This window comes from Mastigoproctus giganteus, chromosome 4, assembly GCF_048544385.1.
Source record: "Mastigoproctus giganteus isolate SK-2022 chromosome 4, ASM4854438v1, whole genome shotgun sequence".
NCBI lineage: Eukaryota > Metazoa > Arthropoda > Arachnida > Uropygi > Thelyphonidae > Mastigoproctus > Mastigoproctus giganteus.
Window position 1 is genome coordinate 135,246,873 of NC_143578.1, and position 13,462 is coordinate 135,260,334.

Sequence of the window (13,462 nt, forward strand, 5' to 3'; positions counted from 1 at the left end):
ATGGCGTTAGGAGTCCAACTCGGCTAGCTGGATATTTTTTTATTATTGTTTTTTATTATAAGTTTGCATTAACTCGATTTTTTTCTTTCTTTTTTCTGCGAATTTTTTTTTTTATTTGAGGAACCTGACATAAACGGGCACTTACAGGTTTAATAACTGACACGATTTCATATATTGAGCTAGTGTACATGCTGAGAAGAAGACAACGTTATGCTGCTAAACTGGAGCATCTTCTGGCTGATGATTTAACGGACACGAGCCTATGAAATGCGTCGTTTTGTAACCTTAATGGAGCAGATATATTTTTAAAATATGCTTAACGTATTTAAGCTAATATATATGAACGACAAAGCTTGTTTTTTTATACTCTTGGATATTCATGCACATGAGGAATGGTAACAATTTATTGTTATGGCAGCCACATATGAGCGCCCAGTTAACAATGGCAAGCATATGGATTCGAAACACGTTCGCGTCCTCGAAGGACGCGTACGTGTTTGTGAAGGCGACCAAAAGTTGTTTTAAGAATAAGAATGTTAAATATTTTCGAAAAATTGATATCGAGTACTTATAAGCAGGGTTTGATGAAGACCATGCTATGCAGAATTAAATACGTGCACCTTATTTTGAATATCGAATATGAAGAACCTCCCCCCTCCCTCTACGTCCTATTGGAAATGTAGATGACAAATTCAAATGCTATCTTGCCTTTAATTTTCACTCCCCCACTTTCTTTAGCACCCATTTTTAGGAGCTACGGGTTTGCACATCATCAGTAGGACGTGAATTGGCGGTAGTATCTTCACGAGGCAAGTGACCTATAATGGACAGAGCTAATGTCCTCATTCAACGGGGTTGGTGAAGTTAATATCCATCAAATCAGCTCTGATGCATCAGTTTTTTTTTTTTTGGCGTTGGATTTATTTTCATATTATTTCTAAATGAGTTCGTCGTTGGCTGGTTGAAGCATTGTTAAGCATGCGTGAAAACGAATAATATAGGGTTCTTAGCATGTTTCCTTTTCGGCATTTATTGGCATACTTAAACGTACTTATGGGCTTTCGTGTGAGGTGAAAGTAAATTAATGGAGTCCTGACTTTCTGTTTAGATTTGGACTAGCCTGTTTATTTTTTCATGATTTTCTCCTGAGAATAATGAGCCGCAACAGGAACAGATATATATGGGATTTACATGCGTTTCGAAAAGAGGCACGCACGAGATATTTTTATCCCCCTTGATATGAGTCATGTGGTACTGTCTTGTATTTAAAAGGTGGCAGGAAAAATATACACGTTTCTCATAGCTAATAATTAAGATTACAAGAGGAATCAAGGTCTAAAACCAGTGCGGTGGTTACTATGGTAGTGCAATCAAATTGAAGAGTCAATCACATCCCCTATCCGATCCCTACTTAAACTTCGAGCACGTTGTGTGTGTATGTGTGATATATATGTGATATTCAGTGTGCACATTGAAAATAATGTTTTAGTTATGATTTAATTCGTCCATCCACACATATATCGATTGATGTTTTATGGCAAGGGTGTGCAAAAGCTATACATGTGTTCACAATGAACCCGTTAGCTATTTAGTTAAGTTCATAGAATTTTAAAAACAACGTCAGTAAAAGGCGAAATGTATTAACCTCAATGAAAATGGTGTTAGAGCTTTCACATAGCAACAACAGCACAATATAACGTTTATTGATCAACTAAAATTCGTGTAGCAGAACTCGTTAAGAATCTTAGTCCTTACCAATGAGTTAAAAGATAACATATCAAAAGCAATTTTTACGCACTTTCAGATTTTAAATTCAACAATAACAATGATTGAAATTCAAGAAAGTATTTTTTTTTCTTAAATTGAGTGTTTTATTTTCTGTGATTAATATAAATTAAGTAAATAACTAACTTATCACTAATTAATTAATAATATTTAAAATCTTTTAAATATAATTGCGCATACCACGCAATGTTCACTCAACATTTGCGTATTTTGTAATACTTTAATTATTCCTCCTGAATTTTAATAAAAATTGAAATACGCGTTTTTCATATTTCTGCGGTGATTAATATAATAAGAAATAATAATTTATTATTCATATATTTTGTAAATTGATAATAAAAACCTCTTCAAAAGGCAACAACTTTCATGCGCAGTACTTAAACCGAGAAATTTTCTTCATTGCGCATCCGCCATATTGCCCATGCATTCCTCCAATCAGCGCACGGCAACAAACTTAATATGCAGTGTTTCAGCTTTATTATAAAGAAAGTACATGCGTAACTAATTTATGGACAAAATTTTAAAAAATAAATAAAATGAAATAAAATAAAAAATAATAATAGCCGGATTTATATTTATTCGGCTTTAAGTGACTTGAATAGTAATGAAAAGAATCATAAGAGAATTCATATCTACGAAGATTTCATAAAGATATTATTTATAGATTTTTTTATAAAGATTTTTGGTGGTTTAATTGCGTGTACTCTTGAAGAATGATGCAGCGAAATGACTTCTGTAGCTTTTACTCTTTGTGCACGCAAAATACGTCTTCATGCGACTTTACCTTACTTGTATCTAGTGCAGAGGAAGCACTTGGTTTTTTTTTTTTTTTTTTTGTGGTTCAAAGATTTAGTTATTTCATGCGTTCCTCCCCCCCACCTCTTGAATATTTATGAAAATCTAGCATCTTCCATTACTTGCAAGTTGCAAAAGAATAAATTTCACAGAAGTCGTACATCAACCGAGGGAAATTCTATAAAGGAAGAGAGGAAAAGTCAATTACTCGTACTTCTCCTTAGTTATGTGACGTGGTGATGTGAGAATTACGCACTTATTTTCCAGCGAGTGAATTAGCAAAACATTAAATAGACAGCGATCTAGTAAATATCGCTGGCTCTTGTTGTAGGCCCCGGTTTAACAGTCGTCAGGAGAGTCACTTAGAAAAGCAACGTGAAAAAGAAGAGACAAATTCCTGGCGACTCTTTAAGCAACATTATTGCTGTGTCATAAACGCTTACATTACTAGCCATTAAGACAACAAATAAATTCCCACATTAGAAGTCAAATAACAGTTAGTAAAATTAAATTTTGAATTAAAGTGTGCCATAAAGCCTCTGTTCGCAATTATTCACTGCAAGTGCCGCAAAAGAGCACCGAAGTGGAATTGTGGAGTAAAATACAACTTGGCTACGCCAGTTTCGCAGGGTACTTTCTCGAGGAAATAATCTTTTTGGGAAGCCAACTTAATTCCAGCATTTATGTTTAAATTGAGACACTTAAACCTTGGTGAACTCCAATAAAAGAAGATTCAGGAGATTGCAATAAATTGTGTACTATATACGTTTATTATTATTTTTTCCATTATCTGGATCCGATATACTGGCTGCTTAGCTGTATTGTAATATTTATATTGATTTTACTTTTCATAAAAATCGCTAGATTATAGGATAAATGACATTGTTTATACTAGGGCTGTTACAAAAGTAGTGGAAACACAGTTGTTATGAAAAACACTACCTTTTTATACTACTTGATACATTACATTCGCTCAACATAATCTCTAGCTTCTTGTACTCAATCCCCACATGCAGGAGGCGTTTTTACTCTTGCCTGTTGATTTTAATGAGTTTTGTTGAAGATATGGCGAGGGTGCGATCAATTATTTCATAAAAATTTTGTTTTGGGTTCTCCGAAAACGCATTGAACTCCGAGCTGCTCCATCAACTTGTGGAACGGAGGGGATTCGTGTCCAGAGAATAGGGGAGGGGATTTTTTGTCAGGACATTAGTAAGGGAATGTGGAACCCAGAAAGAAACCATCATCAGCATGTGGAATCGTTCTTTGAAGTTCAGCAAACGGCTGCTGGAACACAGTGGATCTCAACAGCTAGTTCTTGCAGTCTGTCGACGGCCAGTAACAAAGCAATAAATTGCATTTTATACTCATCATGGGTTGTTGATACAAGCACGTGTTTCGTCATGTCGTCCACCTTTTTCGTCCATGTCGAAACGAATTTATCCACCTAAAAACAGTAAGTTATGGTTCTTTATTATGTCCTCATGCTTTTCTCAAACTCTGAAACATTGTTTGCGCCTTCCATCGTTATTTAGTAGTCTTGATCTTGCTTCGTAAACATAGCTCTGAATACATAGCGTTTGAGTTTATAAACTATAATGTTTTAAAACTAGACATTTGTGGGAAAGTGGCCTGATAGAAGTGTTTAGGGCCTTGAAAGAATTCTGTAAATTAAATACCGAGGAAATTTTTATCCTTGGTCACGGGGGGGCATACATTTAAATTGAGAGGGGATAATTATGTCCTTTGGTCAAAGAGTTATTGACTGTTGGAATAAACACCCATACTCTTGTGGAACTTGGAAGTTAAAAAATGAAATTTAAGCACGGATTTGGACATCCTAAAGAAAGAAGCAAACGAAGTTAGTGCAGATGATATTAGTTATTTTATTTTTTATAAAATAAAACAAAACGACTCTTGGCTTACTGTATGTGAGATAAATGCATATTTTGGGAAGTTTAATCGGCGAATAGTAATTTTGTTAAATAGAAATCATTAAATTGATTTCGATATGCTAATTTTTATGAAAGATCAGCACCAAACTCATAGCGACTATATCTGGTATGGTAAATGCACTATTATCAGATAATTATTTTTAGCAAAGCAACAAGATTTTACTTTGCTGTTGATGACTGCGCAGTTTATTGCAAATCAAAACAGATTACTCACTCTACTGATTTTGAAGATAATGTCTGTGGAAAACGCGTTCGAATCTTACTGAAATTACTTAACTGGTGTGAGATACTACAAACCTTACTGCTATTGAATGCACGTTTATGAAAGAAACCCGACGGCGCTGTTTCTGAAATACATTAAGTAATAAATCACAGCTTTCTCTTGGCATGTTGGGTGGTTAATAAAGCACCGGAGTTCCTCTTTCTGATTTAACTTGAGGTGTGGACATTTTATATGGTGCATATTATTAGCATCTGTATTTCAGAAAGTCTGAAATACCGATTCTGATACAAGAATGTGACCGTGATAGTAATATTTCATTTGCGCCTCCTTGAATCTGCGAAATCAATTGGAGAGCCGTATGCGAAGACTTATATCAATTGCCAGGACAATCAAGTGTTACACTGAAGAACAATGCAAAAAAATCAATATAAATATTGCGGACTTGGTCGGCTGTTGTAGGGTTTTAGCCGCATCAGGAACTTCGGCCATTTGCGCCTGTTATATCTGTAAATTGTGTGTGTTGTGTGGTCGATTTACTGTTTTCTGGACGAAAAACCGAGTTTTTGAGAGAAAAAGCCATGCTACCCTCGCCTGGGATCGACTAACTCAGCCATTTTGTGAAAAAGGTCCATAAAAAAAATCCATAAAATCACCGTCCTCTCCACCCATTGTGGAGAGGACAGTGATTTTATGCTACCCATGAGGACAGGAGTTGTAAGTTTTCAAGATTTGCTGCAGAGGTCAGCAGGCCTTTGACGAGATTGTAGACCTAAAAGATGTACAATTTGTTTGTACAAAGCATATTTTGACAGCCGAAGTTTGTGAACAGTTTTGGGCAACAACAAAGTGTAAAACTATAAAAAATTGATTGAGATTTTATTGAATATCTACCAAAATCTCTGTTGCAGTGATTCTCTAAAAATGAACATTCTCCATTTAATTTTTTTCCCTATATTCCAAGGTGATATCTAACCTTGAATACGTTGTGATGTACAGTGAGAATGTTTTCATCAAGATTTTTCTACCACGGAGAAATGTTACCAAGGGATATTAGAAGCCCTGTATTGTGGCAAACTACTGCTGCACATTGATCAGAGAGGCTCGTGATCATTAGGAAAAAAAAAATAATAATAAATAAATAACTATATTTTTATTCCGTTTATTGCAATGCACTCATAATCTTCAAATTGGGATTCAACCCATTAAAGATTTGTTGCAAAGCAGCTAAGGTTATGGCGCGTCGCTGTACGATGCCTATAAATTTCGTGTGGTAATTTGGCTGTTCTGCTGGATGAAAAACAAACTTCGGATGCTCATCCGATTACCGGTGTGGAACAAACCCATAAAAGTTCCTGCCACGCTAATCAGACTTGAATCTAGACCAGATGGTGTGGAAGAACAGCAATAATAATCACTGTGCTAGCCGTTGAAGGCTTAAGAAACTGCAAAACATTAACTTACTTAGATGGAAAACAGTTTTTTTAAGGTGAAACTGAGAAATGTTCGAATTGTATTCAGTATATCAATATCACAATTAGATAAAATAACCAAGTGAACGAAAAAGGCTATTTATGTCCTTTTGCTGTATTAGGATAAAGGTCAACTTAAATTTTTGCTTTGAAATATACGGGGTGTTTCTAATTTAAACCAAAAACAATTATAGGGGTACTTATCTGTACTAAAACAAGGAAAAAAGTTATATGAGAGCGGATTAATTCTGAATGGTTAAAATAATAAAGAATAAGTAGACACGCACCTAGTAAAATATTTATTCATCCTCTTTGTGCTTATTATTATTAACTTTTTATCAAATTTTAGCCTCAAAACACCACAGCCATTTTTAAAAATCCAAATAGCATAGCTCTGTAACCCTTCACAATCGGAAACTTGTTTATATGGACTTTTTTTTTACTTGTTTTGGTAACTGGAAGAACCCTCTAATTTGGTTGACCCTATAATTTTGTTGGTGTAATTTAGAAATATCCTCTGTACGCTTTTTCGTAATGGCATTAACTTTTTTTAAGCAGCATCATCACTATGAGTTTGTCGTGTTGGTGGGGCTTGCGTGTCTCAATGATCTACAGAGCTATGCTGGTGGTGGCTTGCCACTGTTCGGACCTCCCAAGCCAGAAAGGTTTGTAGCTAGAGACCAGACAAAAAAAATAGGTACTCTTGTTGGGATTCATGCAATGGACCAGCTAACCATCTATCATAAACCGTCCTTTCAATGCTAAAAGACCTAACAAACAATTAGATACCGCGTTGTTTTTTTGCAAACTGCAACTGCCCTTTGACTTACTACTGTATAGCAAAACAAGAAACTGTAGAATAACAAAAACAGAGTGAAGATCCTGGTGCCGTTAATGTTCTTAAACTTTTTCTAAGTTTAAAGCTTACGTTCTTCACTTTTAAAATTCAGTCATATAGTTTTGAGATGTCATATTTAAGATTTACATTGCCCAATGTTTTGCCAAGTATGCGCAAAGGGGCTTGTCGCCCCTTGAAGACATAAGTCAGAAGTGGCGATCTTAGTATCGATAAATTTTATAAACAAAATTTCTCCACCCTCCTCCATACATTTTTACATAATAACACCGATCCAGGTTAGGATCTTCTTCCACAACTCTATAACCATTAACGATATTTTAAAAGTATCTCGCTTAAATACCAATTATTGAAAGAAGGTACTTCAGTAAACTCTTCGTCATTCCACGAAAAATGCTGTTGAAGGCATACAATTTACATATTGGCAATAGAAAGGGAAAAAAACCTATTTATATGCATATTTGCTCGAGTTAGATCCTCTTTTGTGAGCTCCTACTCCTAAACGATAATTTTAATTTAAAACCCCACAAAAAGTTGCAAAACAGAAGCGCACCAGAGATGCAACTCATTGAGAGGTTTCACACAAATAAAATCCAGATTAGAGTACAAATAAGTTGTAATACTTACACGAAGGAAAGTAAAATACTTCGGTCGCATCGCGCTGCATGTTTCCTTGAAACATTTTTCATCTTTTAATACTTTTGAGCCCTGGGAATTCTTCTAAAACTGTTAAGTACGGAACTTAGAGTTTTGTGACTGTCACGCTGGTAACCAATATTAATATTATATTCGCAACTTCCCCGTCTAATAAAAGCTTGTATGGAAGCTATCGATACAAGGTTCGGGCAAGGTGATTTTTAGATTCTTTTTATAGAGAAAGGCTCTAGACACGCTGTCAGCTGTGATTTATTGCAAAACTCCCGATAGAAATCTAAGAACATTTCTTTCAAGAACTTGGAATCGCTTTCACAATTGATAAGGTGTATGTTGAAGACGTTGGCGTATCTTCAAAAATAATACGTTGCCAAGCCAAGAGAAGGTAAGTGAGGACTTTGTACTCAAGGAAGCCTTCTTTTCTAGATTTTTCTCTGTCACGACTTATATTTGGCATTCGTAGATGCTGAAAGATTAGTTTAGTATTTCTTGCTATTAAGACCCGTTTTGGATAGTCATCCAACGCCTTATCAGCGCAACTTGCATAATATGCACTCTGATAGTTATTTTTTTCCTGTGTGTATTTTGGATTTCAGTAGCATAGTTGAGTTAATGGCTGATAGTGTTGAATCTTTCGTTGAAGACTATGGAAATGTTTTATAAAAAAAATTAAAATACAGATCGTTTGTTTGAACTTGGTTAAAAGAATCTTTTGTTTTTCCGTTGAAGCCACTTCATATTTTTTCGTTTTGAAAGAAATAAACTGAAAATACTGGTTAAATAGAAAAAATAAATAATGGGGACCATAAAGAAGTCGGTGTTTATGAGAAATTTTCCTTTTTGTTGATATAATCTGAAACAGTGGAAAGAATTCATACATTTTATGCATTCCTCTATTTGCTCACTGTTAATGCACAAATAATGGATTTGTGCAGATAGAGACGAATATTGCAGACATGCTGGAAGATCTGCAATATCCTCTAGGATGATGGACACGATCCATCATTGACTCATTAAGACTGCCAACCAATTCTTTAAAATATATTCCATGCAGTACCTTAACCAGGCAAATGGAACGAATTTTCTCTCTCTGGAAGTGACAAACTCTTCTGCGAACAAAGCTAAATTTCGGGGCAACTGCAATTCTTCCTTTTATTGTTTGATACTCCGCTTAGATATTTACTTTTATCCTTTCAAAATTGTTGAAAGATAAACATGTGCAGCGTAACATCCTTTGACGTTCTTCGTGACATAAAGCACAGCGATGCACTATGGGATTGTGTCATGCCACAAAGAATAGTAGGGCACTTCACCGACGGGGAGCTGTGGGTGGGTGGGAATGTCTTTAACAATATCCAGAAGTACGTGATATCGACGCCCAATTGTTACAGATTGTATTCCTTCCTCGCGATGTCTACAGCGGGCATCTGAAGCAGACTGTATGTGGAGTAATGTATCTCTATTGGCATCATATTGGAACTCCGGTCTACTGTCTAGCAGTTATTTCCTCCTTCCTGTCTTTTCATATCCGTAACCTGCGTCGTTTCCGTAATCTTAGCTGTGTGAAGAATGGTCTCCATGGGACCAGTGCGAGTATCGTCGGATAACTGTTAGCGATTTTTCTCTATTCTGTCTGTGTTTCGGCTATAAAAAGATTGTAAACTGCGCAGTTGGGTAACTGAAAGTTTCTGTGTCATTACCTACAGGTAGGAAAGGATATGAGCGATGCGGTTTGGTAATCCTGGAGTCCTTTTAGGTTATTATCTCGTGAAAGAGTTTGTGACTAATGTGCGGTGAAAAATAATGGCACCGGTCTGAAGAGCATTCTGTGATGGTTCACCTAATCTCTTCATTTTGTCATCACATGATCCAGTTACTCTTAAGACAGTGTTATTGCATTAGCGTTATAAAGACAGTGAGTTGATGGAGGAACTGCTCTTTTTATAATGAAAGGTAAAGGAATAAATATTGAAATTAATAGGAGGAGAGAGAGAGAGAGAGAGAGAGAGAGAGAGAGAGAGAGAGAGAGAATTAAGTAAACAAAATCGTTTCTTTTGCTCCAGAAGAGGCTCTAGTGAAACAAACTTTTTGTGAACGGTGTTGGTTTGTTGTTTGTCTTCATTATGTCAAAGTGGCAGCACTAATGAAGTTCCGGTAGCATGCTGTTTGAAAATGAAGAGATTGCCAGCAGTAATTTATGCGTGAAGAGAGGCAAAATATTGTTAAATTTCTATGAGGCCAAAATGTTGAACGTGCTGAAATTCCTGCTCAGTCTATAAATATTAGTGTGGAGAATGCCACGGGAAAGTTCCAGTTGTGCGAATGGCATGACAATTTCAAAGCGGATTGAATGTCAGTCACTGATGAAGAAACCCTCGTGGGTAGCACAGTTGGTAGGTTCGTCGACCTCCCCACATCGGGTGGAAAAGGCCCGAGTTCGAATCACGTCGATGAGTGATGTATTTTTTATGGGTCTTTTTCACAATGTGGATGACTTAGTCGGTCTCATGCGAGGGTAGCATGGCTTTTTCTCCCGGAAACTAGGGTTTTTCGTCCAGCAAACAGAAAATCGACCTCAGAACACACGCAATTTACAGACAATATACAGAGATCAACACGGACTTAGCCGCCGATGCTCCTAAAAACTCAAGAACAACCAACCAACTAAAGAAGAATTGCAATCTCCAAATATCTGTTAGGCTAATTATTGCAGTGGTCCTTCGTAGCAGCGTAGTCGACACGATAAATCACTGTCTGCCACTCGTTTTTAGAGCTCTGGGATTCGATTTTCATCCAAAACCAGAGGAATTTCTGAAGCTCTTTTCAGTCGAGACTTTAATTGGCCGATCTCAGGCGAGGAGGACGGGAGTAGGTGGTTTTTTCATGAAGTAAACACACGAAAGTCGGCCCTTGAACACACACCTGGATACTAGTGACAAGCTCCGATGCCGTTAAGTAATAATTTGTATTGGTGTTGTCCGGATGATCAAAAGCGACAGATATACGGCACTATGAGGTTTACGATAGTGTCATCCTCTTGATTCATAGGGGTTATCTTACGACGTTGTCCAAGAGAAGTAGCGGAATAGGAAAATTGCGAAAGCTGCTATTCGTTGTAGATTGCATTCTGTTACAAGGCACAAAGAGTACTGTATTTCATGGTAATGTGGCAAATGTGTGAACACCTTGGTGATGGTGTCGAAAAGTTTTAGTAATATGGTAATATTACCTTGTACTGTATTAGATTTGTTACACTATGGTAAAAGTATGGGAAATTTAAAAAAATTCTTGATGTTCAGTGATCCCACTTAGTTTTTATGTTTTAATATAGAGCTACTTGGAATCACTTTTGGGTGAGGAACATTTTCACAGTACTGTAGAAGGTCAAAAATAGGATGTGTCACATACATCAAATGCGCAGCTGTCTTTGATATGCTTTCCTCATTATGGAATATTGCAAAACTTATTACATATGATTGCATCTGAACTGAAAACCATGCGGGAATTTCATCAGGATTATTCCGGAGATGCAATGGATACTAGGGAAGGAATGTTATAGAGGAAATGGAAATTATCGGTGTCAAATATTCAGTGGACAGATTCTGGAAGCACCAAATTTGCTTTAGATCTCTCTTGCTCACAGATTTCTGCACCCCAACATCGCCAAATTGACTCTGAATCGAAGGACATTTTAATTTTTTCAGGTGCTGCTCCAACCTCAATGCTAATGAATGTCTCTTTATAAATAGCATAAATGCATTTCCCCCACGGATGTTGCAATACGTTGATTCCAGCTGCGAAGAAAGCTTTCTCTTGAAATTCCAGGAATGCATCTACTGCAGCAGTGACTTCGGTGAGAAAATGGATGCCAGATTTCAAATTAGGAAATGTTTGAAAGTCTGGTGGCGCTAGATCTGGTGAAATATGAGGGACGGTCCGAGATTTCAAAGTCGCACTGATGCAGTTTAGCCCTGCCAATGATAGACTTGTGAGCAGATGCGTTGTCCCAGTGAAACAAGACTCCTTTTCTGAGTTTTCTTTGGCGTGGCTATTACAAATTTTTATAATATGTCTCTGTGACCGGCTTTTCTGAAGATAATTTACTAGAAAAACTCCATCAGCATCCCAAAAACCGATGGCATTACCTAGCCAGTAGACGTAATCAATCGACTTGGATTTCTTTGGCGGGGAAGGAGAGCTATGTTTCCACTGTTTGGACTGCTCTTTTGTCAGTTATGTCTCATCCTCCATGGTCATAAACATTGCAAGAAAATTTGCTGGATCTGCTTGAAAGCGATCCAAATGTTCACTTGACTTGACTGTTGTGTGTGTGTGGTCTGTTGTCAACAGCTTTGGGACCCATCGTGCTGACACCTTTTTCATAGCTAGGTCCTCTGATATTACGTACTACACACGTTCGGATTAGATGACCAAGGCGCTGACAATAAACGCAACTGTCACTCATCGCCAGGTCATGCACACTCTCAACAACTTCTGGAGTGATGGCCACTTTTTAACAATAGAGTAGGAAGGGGCATCCTCTCCCCGTAATGCTATGACCATATTCTCATAAATTGGCTTTGGCTTTAGTCTCTTTTTATCCAAATAATAGATGACTGCATGGTGACTGTATTTGTCCATCTTTTCTCATTCCCAACGAATTATTGACATCTATAATTAAAAAAAAAAAAAAGATATTACTGAAATTGCATGAAAGCTTTGTAGGTTACTATACTGCTCGAAAATTAACAGAACAAAATGTTTTTTGTTCAAATTCTGGTTTCCTTTTAGTTCAGTAGTTATACTGGAACTGCTGTGCTATTCCAAAGGGAATGATGGCCGTTTTTCTGGACAGAATTTTAGAATTGATTTATTCTAAACCATAAAGTTAAGTCTCTCAATCTTCTACTTCTGCGCTCTGTCCTTTGGGGAGCGACTCGCGTATTGTTCGTCATACCAAGTTTAATTCTTCCTGTTTTTAATTTATTATGGCACGTCGTGATTTCCCAAGATGTTTGTCGTTGATCTCCTGGAGGATCGGCGCTCCTCCAGTCGAGAACCACTGTTATAGATTGCTTGCATACCGCTTAGGATTGAATATTGCAGTTCTGAAATGCAGAACTTGTATGAGGTAAATGTTTTCATTAAAATTACCCAAAGGAATTTTGTACACAAACTATACGCCGCCAATGGATAAAAGAGTAGAACACTGGGAGTTTTCTGTATTTTTTTTTTTTTGATAATGGCCAATATCAGTAAACTGGCGTAAGTATCAGTGACAAGCCTCGTAGTATAAATGTGAAGGGGTAAGAAGAATAACTCTTAGCTACATTTTTGATGATATCCTGGAGGGGGGGGGGGGTGAAAGAATAATATTCTGAGCTACAAGTTCACTCCACGTAATTGGGGTAGTCTCATGGTGACGGTATAAGTGATCTCTTTATGAAACCAACGTGTCGAAAGAATGGACAGATTTACAAACTTAATGCACCACACCTCGTTTGTTGTTGTAGCTTTTAAATATGCATCAGGAACATTTCATCTGTTTAACAAGGAATCAGATTTGAAGGTTTACTCCTTCCATTTCATGCCAGATAGGGTTCATTGTGATTAAACTAGGCCAGCTAATTATTCGTTAGCATCAAGCTGAGAATGCCAAATTGCTCTCGCTAGTGACACTGAACTCTTGCATTGTGAGGAATTGACCCATCTTATGAGAAAACCG